This window comes from Moschus berezovskii, chromosome 24, assembly GCF_049115385.1.
Source record: "Moschus berezovskii isolate FMDL1 chromosome 24, NW_MosBer_1.0, whole genome shotgun sequence".
Taxonomy (NCBI): Eukaryota; Metazoa; Chordata; class Mammalia; order Artiodactyla; family Moschidae; genus Moschus; species Moschus berezovskii.
This window is the reverse complement of record NC_142483.1, coordinates 30,806,776-30,825,515: the sequence shown is the minus strand read 5'-3', so window position 1 is coordinate 30,825,515 and position 18,740 is coordinate 30,806,776. Positions and strand designations below refer to the sequence as shown.

General features: G+C 41.3%; 1 protein-coding gene across 1 annotated transcript in view; it reads left to right on the top strand.

Annotated features, from left to right (window-relative positions):
- Positions 1-18,740, top strand: part of EIF4E3 (eukaryotic translation initiation factor 4E family member 3) — a 250,464-nt gene that overhangs the window by 125,154 nt on the left and 106,570 nt on the right. The gene's annotated exons all lie outside the window — the stretch shown is intronic.

Here is an 18,740-nt window from a genome sequence, read left to right as displayed (position 1 = left end):
AGGTATTGGACACTGAAGACTGGGTCACACAGATCATTATTGGCGGATCCAATAGGAGATCCTAGGGTAGTGTGGCTATAAATTTAGCCCATCATAGCGGAGCTGTCTTTTCACTCCCTGAGCCTTGGAGGATGGGGAGATGTGTTCCCTGGGGGTAGAGACTCTAAATGCGGATAAGTTTAGAGGGAAGCTTGATAAGAGGTGGAAGGGAGTTTGGAGAACTCTCACTCTGCCTCCTGGCTTGAGTGGGAAAGCAGCCTTTACTTACTAGTGAAGCCATTTCTCTAGGTTGAGAGGAGCATTTGGAGGCAAGGATGGGGTATCTAAGTGATATTTCATGTTGAACTCTTAGAAATGCCATGAAAGAATCTTAGTCTTTGAACAGACAAAAAAATATTTTGCATTTAAGAACATTCCTGGAGATAAGACTTTGTTTCTGTACACCATTAGGTGTCAACATGTGGGGCCATGAACAGCCTAACAGAAGTAAGTTCCCACATGTGGCTGCAAGGAGACCTGCACTGAATTGTAGCAAGAAGCACATGAAAGCCAGGGGAATGTGAGCCCACAGAGGAAAGTGTGGGAAAAACCCTCTTTGTGAACTTCTGAAAATGTTTAGCAAGAGAGCCAATACTGAGGAAATTCCAGCTGTTGGTGCCTAGACATAATATCTGAGCAGTTACTGACTTTTACTTTTCATGATAATGTTTTTGTGCCTTGTAGACACAGCTAAGATGTGATGAATGTAAATAATGTAGTACATGTTGTCATATCTTGCCGAGTTGCTTTAAGCTCAACATTAGCAAAATCCATCTTGTTTAAGTAGAGTTTTCAATATTTATTTGCTTTTGTAGTACAGAGATAAATTATTTTGCTTGTAAGATGATTTGATAAAAAAAATAGCTTATTTCATGAGAAAAAATGATGTGTTAGATATTGTTTTATGTCCCTGTGTCTCATCATCTTTTAGGCAGATAGAAATGTGATCCTTCAGTGTCACTTTTCCACTCCTGTTGTAAAAACTACACCAGTTCATCCGTCAGTGATAGAGATAGTTTGGGGAGAAATTACATTCCTTTGATGAAAGGAGTCCAAATGTTGTTTTATTTAAATATCTAACTTCCTGGAAAATTTAATGTGGGTGGTGTGTGCGTGTGCGTGTATGCGCATGTATGTTGCTGTTAGTAAACAGGAAGGCTTTGAAATGATACACTACAAGGATTTAAATCCAGATTATCTTGCAGTTTCTATTTGAGTGGGTTTTATTTTGTTAGTGTTCTTATCCTCTTCATTACAGAGTCCTAAATTAATTACCCCATTCTTTTTTTAAAAAAGATATTCTGAAGTGGTACCCCACAGACATAATGTTATGACAATGGAATTTCAGTTCTTTGGTTGACTGCTTACAAAATTTTATTTGGACAAGAATGCAGGACATTGGCTTTTTTAACACAGCGTATAGCTTTTCTTTTTCTTTTTTTCAGGAAATTACTTGTGGGAAAATAGTTGAGGGTGTCTTATTAATGATTTTTCCTCTTGAATTGTTTATTTCCCACCCCATCCTTCAGCTCTTTGTAACTAAAAACGAGCTCCAGTTCCTCATCTTGGTTACAGTGGTTTAGATGTTTGTTGGTATGTGAGTTTGTTTAGAAAAGTTTGTGTGATTTCTCTTCTTTTTTTCTTATTTCCCCCCAGTGATCTCAGTTTGCTAAACATTGCATAATTTTTAAAAAATGTAGTATATTATTCTTTGACCTCCCTAAAGTTTGTAGTCATTGCTGTTTTTTTACTTCAGTCACTCAGATTATTTTATGAAACCAGTCCAGCCCCCAAAGTTGGTTTTTTTTGGCTTTGACCCTGGGTGGAGGTGGATTCTGATATTTATGAACTTTGATTATTTTCTGTCTTACGTAGGCAAGAACCTGAGAATTTTCAGCAGTTTCCCTGCAGCCATGGAAAACTGTATTCAATGAAGCCCTTACCATACACTGCTTAGTCTGCAATTCTGTTTGATATACAGAACTCTGCAAATGTTTCTTGGCCAATAATTGAGGCAGTTCATTGCAGGGGATTTGTAGGAAACACAGGAGCATAGGTGATTGACTCTTAAAAAAGATCATTTGGTCCCGAAGTATCAAACATGTGGCATGAATACTCTTCCACCACTCTTCCCCTCCATGCCCATAGCAGACATCGGTATCAATCATGTCTCTTCCTGTCGAGTCATCCATAGCCACATGATCTTTCAACATTGTATCCAAGGGCTTCTGTCAGAATGCCAATGGCATTGGAATATGAGATGGAATCTCTATCAGTTGATTGTCCTATATATTTATAAACACCTGGACACACAGGGAAGTTCTGAGCAAGGCTGAGAGCACTGGAATTAAGAACAAAGGCCCGAGAGTGAAATGATGTGAGCCATACCACTTGTTGGCTGTGTGATTTGAGGCAGAGTTCTTCATTCTTGTGAGCCTGTTTCCTTGCCAGTCAAGTATGCATTATGATAGAAGCTACATCTTAGAACTGCTGGAAAGATTGAACTAAAATAATTCCCAGCACTGCTCAATAAATGTGAGATAACCATTTGAGATATCATTATTAGGGACAGTTTCTTGTTTGTGAGTATTACAAAGCTAGTTAGGACTAATCTGGGTTTCTCAACTTCAGCATTACTGAAATTTAAATGGTCACATACTTACTTGTTATAGCAGCTGTTCTGTGCATTATAGGGTAACGTTCATCAGCATCCCTGACCTCTCCCCACTAGATGCCAGTAATCCCATCCCACGTTTGTCCCAATTGTGACACATATCTCTAGACTTTCCCAAATGTCCCTTTGGGGCAAAATTGTCCCAGTTAAGAACCACTGGACTAGACCCAAGTTCACTTATAGATTGTGTGTGTGAGTGTGTATGTGTTTATATTTTGTCCAGGTTTATTGAGACATATGGACCCATTGTGTAAGTTTGAGGTATACAGTGTAATGATTTTATATATATGCATATACTGTGAAGTGATTACCATGTTAAGATAACACATTGATCACATCAGGTAGTTACAGTTTGTGTGTGGGTGTGTGTGTGGTGGCAGCTTTTAAAATCTACTCTCCTAGATACTTTAAAATACACAATACAGTATTGTTAACTATAGACACAATATCGTACATTACCTGGAGCTTACTCATTTTATAACTTGAAGTCTGTACCCTTTGACCAACATTACCTATTCCCCCATCCCTGGAAACTACCAGTCTGTTCTCTGTTTTTATGAGTTTTGTTTTTTTAGATCCCACATGTAAGTAAGATGATACAGGTTTTACCTTTAAGTTTGGCTTAGTTCACTTAGCATAACACCCTTAAAATTCATCCATGTTGTGATGCCAGAATTTCTTTTTTATTGTTGAATAGTATTCATGTGTGTGTATACTGTATTTTATTTACTTATTCATCTGTTGGTGGACACAAGTTGTTTATTTCTTGGCTATTGTAAATAACACTACAATGAACATATGGGTGAAGATATGTCTCAGAGGTAGTGATTTTATTTCCTTTGGATATATGTATACCCAAAACTAGAATTGCTGGACTATATAGTAGTTGTTCTTTTAATTTTAAAAGTAATCTCTATACTGTTTTCCATAGGAGCTGTAGTGTTTTTTTTTTTTTTCTCAGATTAATATACTTGTGCCTGAACCCATTGTCAGAGATACTGATTCTTTTGGCTTTGTCTCTAAGCGCCAGGAACTTAAAAAGATTATACCTGTGGCTTTGACATTCCTGCCTTCATGTCAGGCTACAACTTTTTCAATTTACCAGCCTGGGTACAGTTTGGAATAGAAGATTAATAGCTCCAAGTTTTAATTATGTTTTTGTAATAGAATTTAAAGTAATTTCAAGGGAAATGTTCACAATGTAAGTTTCAGTGATAACAGCTATCTTCTGAATTGTATGATAATACTAACTTGGGTGTGACTAATTCCTGTACTCACTGTGTGTTCGATGCTGGGCTATGAGCTTAACGTTCCTCCTGTCATTTCGTTGTGACAGTGCACAAACGAAGCGCTATTTTTGCCATTTTACAGGCGATGGAACAGAGGCACAGACAACTTTGCCCAAGGTCCCAATGCTACTAAGTGGCAGAATAGGGCACCAATGCTAGGCTTTTTGTCTGTGGTACAGACAAAAACATGCATGCTAGAGAAAGAGCTAGAAGAATGTATGCCCAGATGTTTACCTTGATTATTTATAGTTGATAGGATTATGGGTATTTGTTACTATACTTAGTGTCTTGCAAATTTTCTGCTTTGTGCATTCATTGTTGTCTTAAAGTATTAAAAAACAAAGTTAAGATTATGCAGTCCTGGAACTTTTATAAAACAAGTGATTATATTTACCACAGTTTACTTCCTATGTATTTGGTCTTGCTTATGATTGATTGAAAAACAATAGCAGTTACATTTGAATTTTTAATTTTGGATACCATAATGGAAACAGGTAGTCCCTTAATGTAATACGTAGCTATTTAGAAGTGGGGGTTGTGCACATTTGTACGGTGCTTTTCCCATATAAGTTTGTTTTGTTAAGTAATCATATGGAATTTTAAAATAAACAAGATCCAAAAGAATGTTGTTCTTCAAGATTTCCAGCCTTAGGAAATTAAATGCTGTTTCAAAGATGCTACCAGTGAAACATCTTCTCTTGAATTTCACTTCTGATTATGGCCTTTAAAGCTACTTTCTGAACCAGACAAGAAAACCAGGCTTCATTATTTCAGCAAATGCCAGGAGCTACCTGCTTGATTGCCCCCTAAGGCATGCTCTGAATTTCTATTTGGTCATTTTCAAATATCAAACAGAGCCACGTGGGTAAAATTTACCATAACAGGCAGTGCTTTACCTAATGTCTTGTTTTCTCATGGAAATTCCAAAAACGGAAATCGAAATGGGCTTTGATGAATGGAATCATTGTGAGCAGAAGTGCACAGACCCTTATGGTGACTGCTTTCACGTGTGCTGCATTCATGTGATGCATAGATTCAAATGTGTGTGTTCATTTGCATTATTTTAGAGTTCTCCATCATGGGTCTCAGTTCTGAATATGGTATTTGCCTGGCTTTATTCACCATGGCATGCGTTTCCAATTTTAAATAACTTTGAAGGATTCCTGTGTGTGTGCTGTTAAAATTAAGAGGTCTTGGTGATTCTGGGGTCCAGGTGAAACTACGTCTGAAAGAATATGTGTAAATACATATGTTGAGCTAGGAGACATAAAGGTCACCAGAGGCCCATGGTTTTACTTTGTGAGATCTGACATGTAAGATTGGGCAGTGGTGGAATCCCCCTGCCCCTCCCGCCCCCTCACCCCCCCACCACAGGGACTCTCTCAAAGCTTCTCCTGGGGTATCCATGAGCTGTCTGTCAGCACATCCACATTCTTGTCTTTGGAACTCCTGTTAAGGAAAATTTCATTTCTGCCTGAATCTCTCCTTTCTAAGTTCAGTGTCATTATCACTATTTTACATGAAGGAAGGAAAGGCCAAAAGAGATGGGAGTCTTTGATGATAGGGTGATCTTGTCACTTGATCATTGATTTGTTTGGTCATTCATTCATTCAAATATTTAAGTGCCCATTATATGCTACTGAGGAATATACAGTGCACAAAAAAGACAGATCTCTGTCTTCATGGAGCTTATTTCTAGGGAAGGAGATAGATAATACATGAATAAATAAATCAGGAAACAATCAGAACTGTACATACTAATTTTGAAGGAAGAGAAGGGGGAGGGGTGTATCTGGAAGAGATCAGGGACTGTTTCTCCGAGTAGGTGATATTTCAGCTGAGACCCCAAGGCTGGAAAGATCTAGCCATGCAAAGAGTCTGAAGAAGAAGATCATGCCAGGCAAGTTGAAGGCTCCAGTGCTCCTTGCACATCATAAAAGACAAGGAGTAATTGTACAGTCAATACATCGAACAGGTATAAAGTAATACTAACCTAAATACAGCTTTCCTGACATAGGTAAATTTTAGGAGAATGTGTAAGGACACAAGCTTCCCCAGTGGCTCAGTGGTAAAGAATCCACATGCAAGGCAGGAGATACAGGAGACGTGGGTTTGATCTCTGGGTCAGAAAGATCCCCTGGAGGAGGAAATGGCAACCCACTCCAGTATTCTTGCCTGAGAAATCTCATAGATAGAGGAGCTGGGAGGGCTCCAGTCCATAGGGTCGCCAAGACTTGGACATAATTGATTGAGCACACACGCACGAGAGAGGATGGTGATCTAAACCCTATTTTCTTTCACGATAAACCAGAAAAGCCAGTTTTCACATGGGCACTTAACCAAGAGCTGTTGTAGGAGTTAAAACTGTGAGAGAAGCCATGGTCTTCTGCTTTAAGATTCTCTTTGCCCTAGAAAAATCTGATGTTATTGGATATTGGAACAGAGCATGTTTTGAATGTGTGTGTTTGCTCTGCTCACATGACATTTTTTCCCCAGAAAGAGACCAAACTGTTTATAGGAAAGATAGAAACAAACAAACAACTGGGTAATATGCTTCTAAACATTCAGAAACATGTGACCTTTCAGCCAGCATAGAGATCCAGTGGGTAAACAGCAGGCCAGCCATGCTTGATGCTTTTGGAGCACGCATGCTTCTGCTTCCTTGGGGATGACAATATAAATTATACAGACTATTATCATCTCTTCTTCAGAATTCTAACTTCTGAATACTGACCCAGAAAATGCACAGTTTGTTTCCCTGGAGCATAAGATTCATGCTGTCCCTTCACCTGTTGAAAGGATGAAAGAAGATTTGATTGGCCCCTGTTCTACCTTTTGCTGTTCTGTGTCCTAAGCCAAGCATCCAGAAGAGGCTATTTTCTGTTGCCTGGAGGAAAGACTGGTTCTGTTGTGCCAATTGGAGTATTTTAGATATGCCAGAGTCATAATATTCCCTCCACCATTTCTCTCTAGGCCCTGAACTCTTTTTAGTGGAATGCCACAGTTTACTTGGAACTAAGAGATGAATTCTTGCTCTTTCATTCTCTTTCTCTCTGTTCCCCATCTCCTAAAAACAAAAATTTTGGTGTCATTTGGTTCTTTTACTCTTTATAGGACCTGTGTCCTTCTAGCTAAGCTGGTATCTCAGATTAATTTACAGATTGCCCTACTCTTTCCACTGTTGGTAAATCAACCTTCAGATTCCTTTGTGGTAGGTTCTTCATGCCCATCTTACCATTATTACTCATTTCCCCCCCTATTTTACCCACTGTCAAAATATACAGAAGTTTTATTTGGAATTTTCTTACAGTTTAAGTGATAACTTTATTTTTCTTTTTGGCTGTGCTGGGTCTTGGTTGTTGCATGCAGGCTTTCTTTAGTTGCAAACAGCAGGGGCTACTCTTCATTGTGGTGCGTAGACTCCTTGTTGCAGCGGCTTATCTTGTTGCAGAGTATGGGTTCTAGAGTATGGGCTCAGTAACTGTGGCACACAAGCTTAGCTGCTCCGCACCATGTGGGATCCTTCCAGACCAGAGAAGGAACCCATGTTCCCTGCACTGGTAGGTGGACTCCCAACCAGTGGACTACCAGTAGAGTCCCCTAAGTCATAACTCTTAACAGGAGATACGGTTTTTGCTGACTTGGTCAGTTTATATTGGTAGCTATCACTTTTAGTTTCTTCTAAAAAATGTTCAGTTGAAAAATTACAAATAATTCATGGAGAAATTAACTAGAATGTAAGCTCCATGAGGACAAGGATTTTCATCTTTTTTTTACTCCTCTTTCCTAATGTCTCATGTAGTGCCTGGTACACAGTATAGCAAGCAGTGAATATTTGTTATGTGAATGACTGAATGAAATTGACATGAGGCTTGCATGTGTGAAGGAGGGGCCCTTGCAGATGCCCACTTCTGCTTCTCATAAGGTTCCTCCAACGTTAGAATGAATCCTTCGAGTCACATTAGATGTAAAATCATCAGGATGCCAAGGTTAGCAAAATGTTTAGAAATAAACATTTGTTTTTTCCCCCCAGACTGTTCTATGAATCTAGTAATCATTCAAACACTTCCACCATTGATCATTAAAACAGCAAGCTGGGCTACATAAGTTGTTCAGGAGCTGTGAAGAGAGCGGATGAGCTAGTACTGAAAAGGCGGACATAGTGACAGTCACTGGCCCCTCCACGTAATAAAATGTTCTGAAGCTCCCTGCACGTGAGAGGCAGATGCCCTTGGATTCCCAGAAGAAGGGGAATTTTAATTAGGAATCCAGGTGAAGTTTCTGCCTGATGTAAATCCTATGCATCATCTTATGAGATGCAGTAACTTAAAGTTCTGACTCTATTCATTGCCACTTCCTTTATTGCATTTTGTTTTTAGACTGACAGAAAGCTGACTACTTATATGACATTGTTTATGGAGTCTCAGACTCTAATAATTAGTCTGCTTGATTGTGATGGAATGAGGGTTGGTGCCAGACCTCCTTTTCTCAGAAACTATAAAAGCAGTGACAAACCTAAACAGCATATTAAAAAGCAGAGACATTACTTTGCTGACAAATGTTCAGCTAGTCAAAACTATGGTTTTTCTAGTAGTCATCTATGGGTGTGAGAGTTGGACCATAAAGAAAGCTGAGCGCCAAAGAATTGATGTTTTTGAACTGTGGTGTTGGAGAAGACTCTTGAGAGTCCTTTGGACTGCAAGGAGATCAAACCAGTCCATCCTAAAGGAAATCAGTCATGAATTTTCATTGGAAGGACTGATGCTGAAGCTGATGCTCCAATACTTTGGCCCCCTGATGTGAAGAACTGATTCATTAGAAATGACCCTGATGCTGGGAAAGATTAAAGGCAGGAGGAGAAGAGGATGAAACAGGATGAGATGGTTGGATGGCATCACCTACTCGATGGACATGAGTTTCAGCAAGCTCTGGGAGTTGGTGAAAGACAGGGAAGCCTGGCGTGCTGCAGTCCTTGGGGTCGCAGAGTTGGATACAGCTGAGCAACTGAACTGAATAAAGAGGTGTATACAGTCAGCAAAAACTAGACTGGGAGCTGACTGTGGCTCAGATCATGAACTCCTTATTGCAAAATTCAGACTTAAATTGAAGAAAGTAGGGAAAAACACTAGACCATTCAGGTATGACCTAAATCAAATCCTTTGCAATTTTACAGTGGAAGTGACAAATAGATTAAGGGATTAGATATGATAGAGTGCCTGAAGAATTATGGATGGAGGTTCATAACATTGTATAGAAGGCAGTGATCAAAACCATCCCCAAGAAAAAGAAATGCAAAAAGCAAAATGGTTTTCTGAGGAGGCCTTACAAATAGCTGAGAAAAGAAGAGAAGCGAAAGGAAAAGGAGAAAAGGAAAGATATATCCATCTGAATGCAGAGTTCTAAAGAATAGCAAGGAGAGATAAGAAAGCCTTCCAAGTGATCAATGCAAAGAAATAGAGGAAAACAATAGGATGTTTAATGATAGAATAGAATAGAAAACAATAGAATGGTTCTACTGAAGAGAACAGATCTCTTCAAGAAAATTAGAGATACCAAGGGAACATTTTATGCAAAGATGGGCACAGTAAAGAACAGAAATGGTATGAACCTAAAAGAAGCAGAAGATATTAAGAAGTGACAAGAATACACAGAAGAACTATACAAAAAAAACCTTCATGACCCAGAAAACCACAATGGTGTGATCACTCACCTAGAGCCAGACATCCTGGAATGCGTAGTCAAATGGGCCTTAGGAAGCATCACTACGAACAGCTAGTGGAAGTGATGGAATTCCAGCGGAACTATGTCAAATCCTAAAAGATGGTGCTGTGAAAGTGCTGCACTCAATATGCTCGCAAATTTGGAAAACCCAGAAATGACCACAGGACTGGAAAAGATCAGTTTTCATTCCAATTTCAAAGAAAGGCGATGCCAAAGAATGTTCAAACTACTGCACAGTTGCACTCATTTCACATGCTAGCAGAGTAATGCTCAAAATACTGCAAGCTAGATTTCAACAGTACAGGAACTGAGAACTTCCAGATGTCTAAACTGGATTTAGAAAAGGCAGAGGAACCAGAGATCAATTGCCAACATCCGTTGGATCATAGAAAAAGCAAGAGCTCCAGAAAAACATCTACTTCTGCTTCATTGACTACACTAAAGCCTTTGTATGGATCACAACAAACTGTGGAAAATTCTTCAAGAGATGGGAATACCAGACCACCTTACCTGCCTCCTGAGAAGTCTCTGTGCAGGTCAAGAAGCAACAGTGAGAACCTGACTTGGAACAACAGACTGGTTCCAAGTTGGGAAAGGAGTATATCAAGGTGTATATTTCACCCTCTTTATTTAACTTATAGGCAGAGTAAATCATGTGAAATGCCCAGCTGGATGAAGCACAAACTGGAATCAAGATTGCTGGGAGAAATAGCAATAAACTCAGAAATGCAGATGACACCACATTTATGGCAGAAAGCGAAGAAGAACTGAAGAACCTTGATAAAAGTAAAAGAGGAGAGTGTAAAAGCTGGCTTACAACTCAGTATCCAAAATATGAAGATCATGGCATCCAGTCCCATCACTTCATGGCAAATAGATGGAGAAACAGTATAAACAGTGAGAGACTTTATTTTCTTGGGCTCCTAAATCACTGCAGATGGTGACTGCAGCCATGAAATTAAGACGTTTGCTCCTTGGGATAAAAACTATAACCAACCTAGACAGCATATTAAAAAGCAGAGACATTACTTTGCTGACAGATGTTCAGCTAGTCAAAACTATGTTTTTTCCAGTGGTCATGTATGGATGTAAGAGTTGGACTGTAAAGAAAGCTGAGCACTGAAGAATTGATGTTTTTGAACTGTGGTGTTGGAGAAGACTCTTGAGAGTCCCTTGCACTGCAAGGAGATCCAACCAGTCCATCCTAAAGGAGATCAGTCCTGAATATTCATTGGAAGGACTGATGCTGAAACTGAAGCTCCAGTACTTTGGCCACCTGATGTGAAGAACTGACACGTTGGAAAAGTCCCTGATGCTGGGAAAGATTGAAGACAGGAGGAGAACGGGATGACAGAGAATGTGATGGTTGGATGGCATCACTGACTCAATGGACATGAGTTTGAGCAAGTTCTGGGAGTTAGTGATGGACAGGGAAGCTTGGTGTGTTGCAGTCCATGGTGTCAGAAAGAGTCAGACATGACTGAGCGACTGAGCTGATAAAGAGGTTGGTGGTGACTGAACAAGGATGTGGAGCCCACCTGGGGCTCTGTTCGAGTTACAGACAGCTTCATCTTGAGCCCCTCTATTTTCAAAAGAAAATTATTTGGTTATTCAGTTACCAATAGAAATGAGATTGATTTCTGCTTTTCCTTGTGGGGGAAGTTGTCATTTAAATGGCAGTGGCAGGGCAAGTTGGTGACCCAGAGGGAGTCCTACCTCTCTGCCCTGATGTTACCTGGAGTAGCATATTTCATCAGAGGGCAATTTTGCCTCCCAGGGGACATTGGGCCAAGTCTGGAGACATTTTTGGCTGTGTTGACTGGGAAGTAGATGGGTACCAGTGTCATCTAGTAGGCAGAGGCCAGGAATGCCGCTAAACAGTATACAATGTTCCCTGCCCCATCCTCAGCAAAGAATTATCTAGCCCCCAAAGTCAATCATGCCCAAGTTGTGAAACCTTGATTTGAAGGAACCCCACTCAGTTTTATGAGAATGTCCTTACCTGGTAAGGCGATTCTTCTGTTGCTATTTTCGTGTTCTGACTTTTAAAAATCCCATTTTATTCTTGCACCAAGAATTAGTGCATTGAAGGCAGACTTGATTTCAGATGTGGGTGGGGCAGGCAGCATAAGTGGCATGATTTGAAAGGCATTGAGAACATCCGGACTTCAAATGTTCCTCCATATCAGAGCTCCAAGACCCAGAATTCTTTCAGTGAAAACTAGAGAAGCCCCCACAGGGAGCCAGGATTCCTGGATTTCTAAGTGAGCTCTGCTACTTTGAATGCTTTGTTGAGAGTTTACTCTGTGCCCAGGTGAGTGTGTTCTCTGGTACCATCCTCAGCAACTCAGTAAGATGTATGCCAGTTCTACTGCTGTTTCACTAAGTAGCACAGGGTTGCTTGGGAACTTGCCCCAAAGTGACACACTGGTGGGCATGGCACTGGGATTTTCCAGCCAGCTATGTCTCATACCCAGGACTTTGCCAGGAACCAAGACCTTACCCTCCTGAGCGCTGAGACATCTCAGCTGACCTTTCTATGACTGTTATCACCTGTGGAAAACAAGAAAGTTAACACTCAATGACTACTAGGAGTCTTTCATAAGGCTATGATGTCCGTATTTGTTTCTTTGCTTTATATGTTGCCCTCTTTAAAGGTTCCCCTTTAAAATGGAAACAGAACTCATGATAGGTACTACCACTGGAAATCCCCATGGAAGGATTCCAAACCTCGCTGCATATCATAGCCAGGTGGTCAGCTTCTAAAAAGGTCTGTTTCCACAGCCTCTCACCAACACTCTGCTTTAGCTGAAGTGGGCTCTGGGAATCCTTGTATTAACCACACCGAGGTGATTCTGATGCACAAGATCTGAAGACCATAGTAGTGTGGCCCTTTTGGGGGGAGTTAGTTTAATCAATTGGTTTCCTTTATGTGGGATGCTGGCCACAGTGACAGTTCAGAGTGTATCAGGTGACTGTGGTCCTGGCATCTCTTAGGCTCGCAGGGCTATCTGTGACTCCTGTCCTCTGAGACTCACTCCCAGCTTATGTGTGTGAGTGTGCTCAGTTGTGTTTGACTCTTTGTTTCCCTATGTCCGTGGGATTTCCCAGGCAAGAATACTGTAATGGGTTGCCATTTCCTTCTCCAGCAGATTTTCCCGACCCAAGGATTGAATGCACATCTGCATTGCAGGTGGATTCTGTACCACGTGAGCCATCAGGGAAGCCCAGGTCAGGAATCCCCAAACACTGCTGCATATTAGACTTACTGGGAAGCTTTTAAAACTCCTCACACCCAGATCATACTCCAGGTCAATTAAATCCCAATGCCTCCATTGGGAGTTGGCCTCCAGAGGGAGTTGGCCTCCATACTTTTCTTTTAACATCTACAGATGATTTCCATGGTCAGCAGTTTGAGAACCACTGTTGTGGATGTTGCAGATTCCATACCTTTGCCACTGCTGAATTTTTAGCTGCTGTAAGGCAAATCCACCCTCCCAGCTCGACAGAGAGAAGTCTTAGCTACTTAGTGAGATACATGGGCAACCCACTGTTTTTTTCCATTGTCCTTCCAGATGCTCCCTGCTCAGTCCTCTGCTTTTCAAGCTGCTTTTAAGGTGTTTGTCTCACCACCTTGTTTTTATTTATTGCATGTCTTCATGAGGGAGATGGCATCTTCCATGAGGGAAGAGGCTCTAATATATGTGGCTGTGGGCTGGTGGGAGCAGAAAGAGTAGAAGAGGGTAGATGCACAAGAGACAAGACAAAGATCAGTTGGACTTTCTGCCATGGCTTTCTTCATGACAGCAGAGGGAGAGTGATAAAAATGGAGGAGAATAATAATAATAATAGTAATACAGAAGGTTGCCCTGGCACTAGACTCCTTGAACAAAATATCCTAGTAAAAATTTTGAACTGACTTTTCTGGAGAGTAACAAAGAATCTTAAATAGGGCACCTTCCAAATAATTACATTTGATGGTTTGATATTTTGAAAATGTGACTTCTGCTGACACACTGAGGAATCATTCAGATTGCATACAAACTTTCCTAACCAGAATGTTTGAAGTGACTCGTTAATACTTGGGAAGAAACTTAAGAGTAAGGAAAAGTACTCTCCAGGTTTCCCTTCTTTTCTGTTCATTTCCACTTTGCTCACTTAAGGAACAAGCCTTGTCATTCTGGACTGACATGGTGGCTCAGTTTTTCCAACAATGGGAGTTAGAAGGCAATGGCAAGCCACTCCAGTACTCTTGCCTAGAAAATCCCATGAATGGAGGAGCCTGGTAGGCTGCAGTCCGTGGGGTTGCTAAGGGTCGGACACGACTGAGCGACTTCACTTTCACTTTTCACTTTCACACTTTGGAGAAGGAAATGGCAACCCACTCCAGTGTTCTTGCCTGGAGAATCCCAGGGACGGGGGAGCCTGGTGGGCTTCCGTCTATGGGGTCACACAGAGTCGGACACGACTGAAGTGACTTAGCAGCAGCAGCAGTGACCTTGATGCTCCCTGAAGCTATGCTTTGGTTGGCCTACCTAAGATTTTAAAACTGAGGACTCTTTGGGGAAAGATCTGGATTTCTTTGTCTCTCAAAAATGCAGAAGTGCTTTCTGCCCTGAGCTTGCTTTTAAGGAGACAGCAGTCAGCCTCTGTCCCTTTCAGTTGAGATGTCTGTGCTTAAATTACCACAGTCCCCACGCCTCCCTAATTACACTCAACCCACTTCAGTAATTTGTCTGGTAGAATCCTCTAGGTCATGGTATTAGCATAACCTCTTAAAACATAAGACATCAATTGCTGGGCCCCACCGATCTTCTGTAAGGAAGAGTTATCACTTCCCCATTTATTTATGTGTGTAGATATTATTCACACATATTATATCTACGTGCATATATGTGTGTTATTTCGTGTATATGTCTGTCAGTATGGGCTTCCCAGGTGGTACTAGTGGTAAAGAACCTGCCTGCTAAGGCAGGAAACATAAGGGACCTGGATTTGATCTCTAGGTTGGGAAGATCCCTTGGAGGAGGGCACGGCAACCCACTTCAGTATTCTTGCCTGGAGAATCCCATGGACAGAGGAATCTGGTGGGTGACAGTCCACAGGGTTGCAAAGAGTTGGATATGACTGAAGTGACTTAGCATGCACCTACATCTGTCAGTATGGATTCATGTATATTTATTTCATTCTTTGGGTTATAATCTATTACTATTATTATTTCTTTTCTTGCTCACAATGTCTCAATTTTGGATATTGGGGAGCTCTTCAAGATTGGCTCCTGTGGCTTTTCAGTGTCTCTCCACTCTATGCCATCATTTTTTTTAAGTGCTTCTTATAGCAATTTCTGGTACTACATGGTGTTCCAGGCTTATCTTGTATTTTCTCTACTCCATCACTGGAATTGACTAGTTTTCCAGGGAGTTCTGATTGATTTTATTGGAGTGAAAGTGAAAGTCACTCAGTCGTGTCCGACTCTGCGGCCCCGTGGACAATACAGTCCATGGAATTCTCCAGGCCAGAATACTGGAGTGGGTAGCCTTTCGCTTCTCCAGGGTATCTTCCCAACCCAAGGAATGAACCCAGGTCTCCTGCATTGCCAGTGGATTCTTTACCAGCTGAACACAAGAGAAGCCCAAGAATACTGGAGTGGGTAGCCTATCCCCTCTCCAGCAGATCTTTCCAACCCAGGAATTGAACCGAGGTCTCTCCTACATTGCAGGCGGATTCTTTACCAACTGAGCTATCAGAGAAAGAGGTTTTATTGAAGAAAGGTATTTAAAAACCAAGACCTGAGTACTGGGTGTGCTCATTACTATTGGGATATCACTGCTGCTGCTGCTGCTAAGTCGCTCCAGTCGTGTCCGACTCTGTGCGACCCCATAGACAGCGGCTGACCAGGCTCCACCGTCCCTGGGATTCTCCAGGCAAGAACACTGGAGTGGGTTGCCATTTCCTTCCCCAATGTGTGAAAGTGAAACGTGAAAGTGAAGAAGCTCAGTCGTGTCCGACTAGTAGTGACCCCATGGACTGAAGCCCACCAGGCTCCTCCGTCCATGCGATTTTCTAGGCAAGAGTACTGGAGTGGCTTGCCATTGCCTTCTCCGTGGGATATCACTACTTCTTGCCTTTTGTCAGTGGATACAGCCAGGAAATATATGTATGCATACTAACTGGCCACCTGGATTAGATGGTAAATAATCAGCCTGCAATGCAGGATACCTGGATTCGATCCCTGGGTCAGGAGGATCCCCTGTAGAAAGGAATGGCTATCTACTCCAGTATTCTTGCCTGGAGAAGTCCATGGACAGCAAAGCCTGGCGGACTACAGTCCATGGGATCACCAAGAGTCAGACACGACCGAGTGACTAACACTTGCACTTCAGGCCTTCACATACATAGATTTATTTCTGTATTTATTTATCTGTAAATATATGTGTTTATGTTTTATATTACTGTATGTACATATTTTTATATATATGTATGTTTAGCTGTCCATATGAATACCTTCAATTCTAATTCATTATCATAGAATTCATATTAAACTTGAGGATACCAGATTTTTATCTTTGTAAGGCTTTTTAATGTCAACAGTGGCTCATGAACATCCTGAGGGGAGAAAGGAAACTTCAGTTGATAACTACTTTATAGATACTACTAAAAAAAAAAAAAATCTCAAATTTAACAGGTCAGCATATCCCCATGTTTAATATCCTTCAGTCCCTTCTAAAAAATTCTATAATTTGCAACTCAAGACCCTGGTTTGATTCCTGAGTTGGGAAAATCCCCTGGAGAAGAAGGGATAGACTACCCATTTCGATATTCACCGGCTTCCCTGGTTTCTTAGACGGTAAAGAATCCACCTGCAATGCGGGAGAACCTGGATTCGATCCCTGGGTTGGGAAGATCCCCTGGAAGAGGGCATGGCAACCCACTTCAGTATTCTTACCTTGGAGAATCCCCTTGGACAGAGGAGCCTGGCAGGCTACAGTCCGTGGGGCCGCAGAGTTGGACACGACTGAGCATACAGCCTCCCTGGTTCCTGAAGGTGGGTTGACCAGCCTCGTTTACTTCTCATACAAATAGAGTTTGTCTCTAGTCTTACAGAACAATGAATGCCCTTTGTAACACTGAGCTGGCACCTGTGGATTCCAAATATAAGCCAAGACACTTCTCAGAGATTATAATCAGAATTTTGCTTTACGTGTGAAATCTTATTTTGAATTCAGGTACACAATTACTCAGAGACTTAATTATATTGCCTTAGGATAGTATAAAAACAACAGTTTTAATTTTTTTTTTTTGTGGGGGGCGGTTTACAAAAGTAACCTGTTGTTAGGAATAGGAGGTGACTACAGTCTGAGAACTTCACAGATACAAATTGACTATCAGTTGTGAGATTTGCCTGTGATTCCTTCATGTTTATTGAGAAGTAAACACACTTGCATGGGGTCCCCCTCCTCTCATTATACTTAATGTAAATCTAGTGGTGCTTGCATGTGTCTTTAAAAGTGGTAGAGAAGTGGAAAGAGAATCCAACCAGGATGGCTCATGGGCCACTGGAGGTGTGGCCCCCTCAGTGCTTTGGAAAATATTCTGGGTTTTGAACAGCAACACCTGTAATTATGGAGGCGTCATCCTTTCCATAAAAAAGAAAACAAAACAAAGAAAGCAAAGCCCTTCTACTAACAAGGTGTAGTCATAGCATGTGTTCAGCCTTCCCAAAACCTGTCTGGCATTTGTTTCTGGCCTGGTAGGGAATATCTTCCATCTTTCTCTGAGCACTCATAAAACAATACAAAGGTAAACAATTGGAGGGCAATTAGCAGTCTCTTTGGGGTAACAGAAGAGAGAAGGCATCCTGCTATTAATGTCAGAGGAATTAATCATGGTTTACATAGGTGATTTACTGGCTTAACTTTGCAAGTGGTTGAAACACAAGAACCCAACAAAGTTTACGAAAGATGCTAACTTGGAGAGCCAGGTATGGCAGACAGCTTACAGAACTATCTGTCAAGTAGCTGAAGGTATTAAAGTTGTTGAGATGGTGCCTGTTTTGTAAGAGGCCATGTGCAGTGCAGATTTGTGTTTCTCAAACTTTAGTGTACCTGGCCAGCTTTGTTAACATGCAGATGTTAGTTCAGTAGGTCTAGGGACTGGGCTGTGATTCTGCCTTCTTAAAAACAGAAACATTTATGTACTTATTTGGCTGCACCAGGTCTTGGTTGCAGCATGGGGATCTTCAGTTGTGACATGTGGGATGTAGTTCCTTGACCAGGGATTGAACCTGGGCCCCCTGCATTGGGAGTATGGAGTCTTAGCCTCTGGACCACCAGGGAAGTCCCTAATTCTGCCTTTTCAACATATTGTCAGGTGCATTGCCCATGCTGCAGGCCAACACATCTCATTTTGCATAGCAAGGCTGTAGACTGTTCTTGTACCTGTGACAGGTAGGATACAGCTGCTCATACTCCCTTTAAGAATCTCCATTTATCAACATGTTGCACTCTGAATGTTCATGGCTTAAAGGATCAGAACATCTTTTCGGAGTGGAGGTACTTGGCCAAATACTTCATTGTGCATATCAACAACTTTTACAAGCACCAATTTTTAAAAAAAACATAAAAATATTTACAGGCCATGTTTATTTACATTTATTGAACTATACCCTTAAAAGAAACCAGGAAATGCAGTCTCTGTAACTAAAGCCCCTCTCTGTGATTAAAACCTCAGAAAAGGCTCTATTGCCTCTAGTTTGAATGCTGAGCCTCTTAACAAGTTTTGGCATTGGGGAAGCCCCTCTGAAAGCTGGGATCTTTTACTATTGCTTGACTCGCTTTTCAAGCCATTCAGTTATCAAATGTGGTTTGTTTCAGAATGCCTGATTGTGTTGTATAAAGGGGTCCCTCAGTATCTGAGGAGACTGGTTCCAGGACCTTGCTCAGATACCCAAGTAGGTGGAGGCTCAAGTGCCTTACAGTACATCCTCCGTAGGGGCTGGTTCTGCATTCACAGATTCA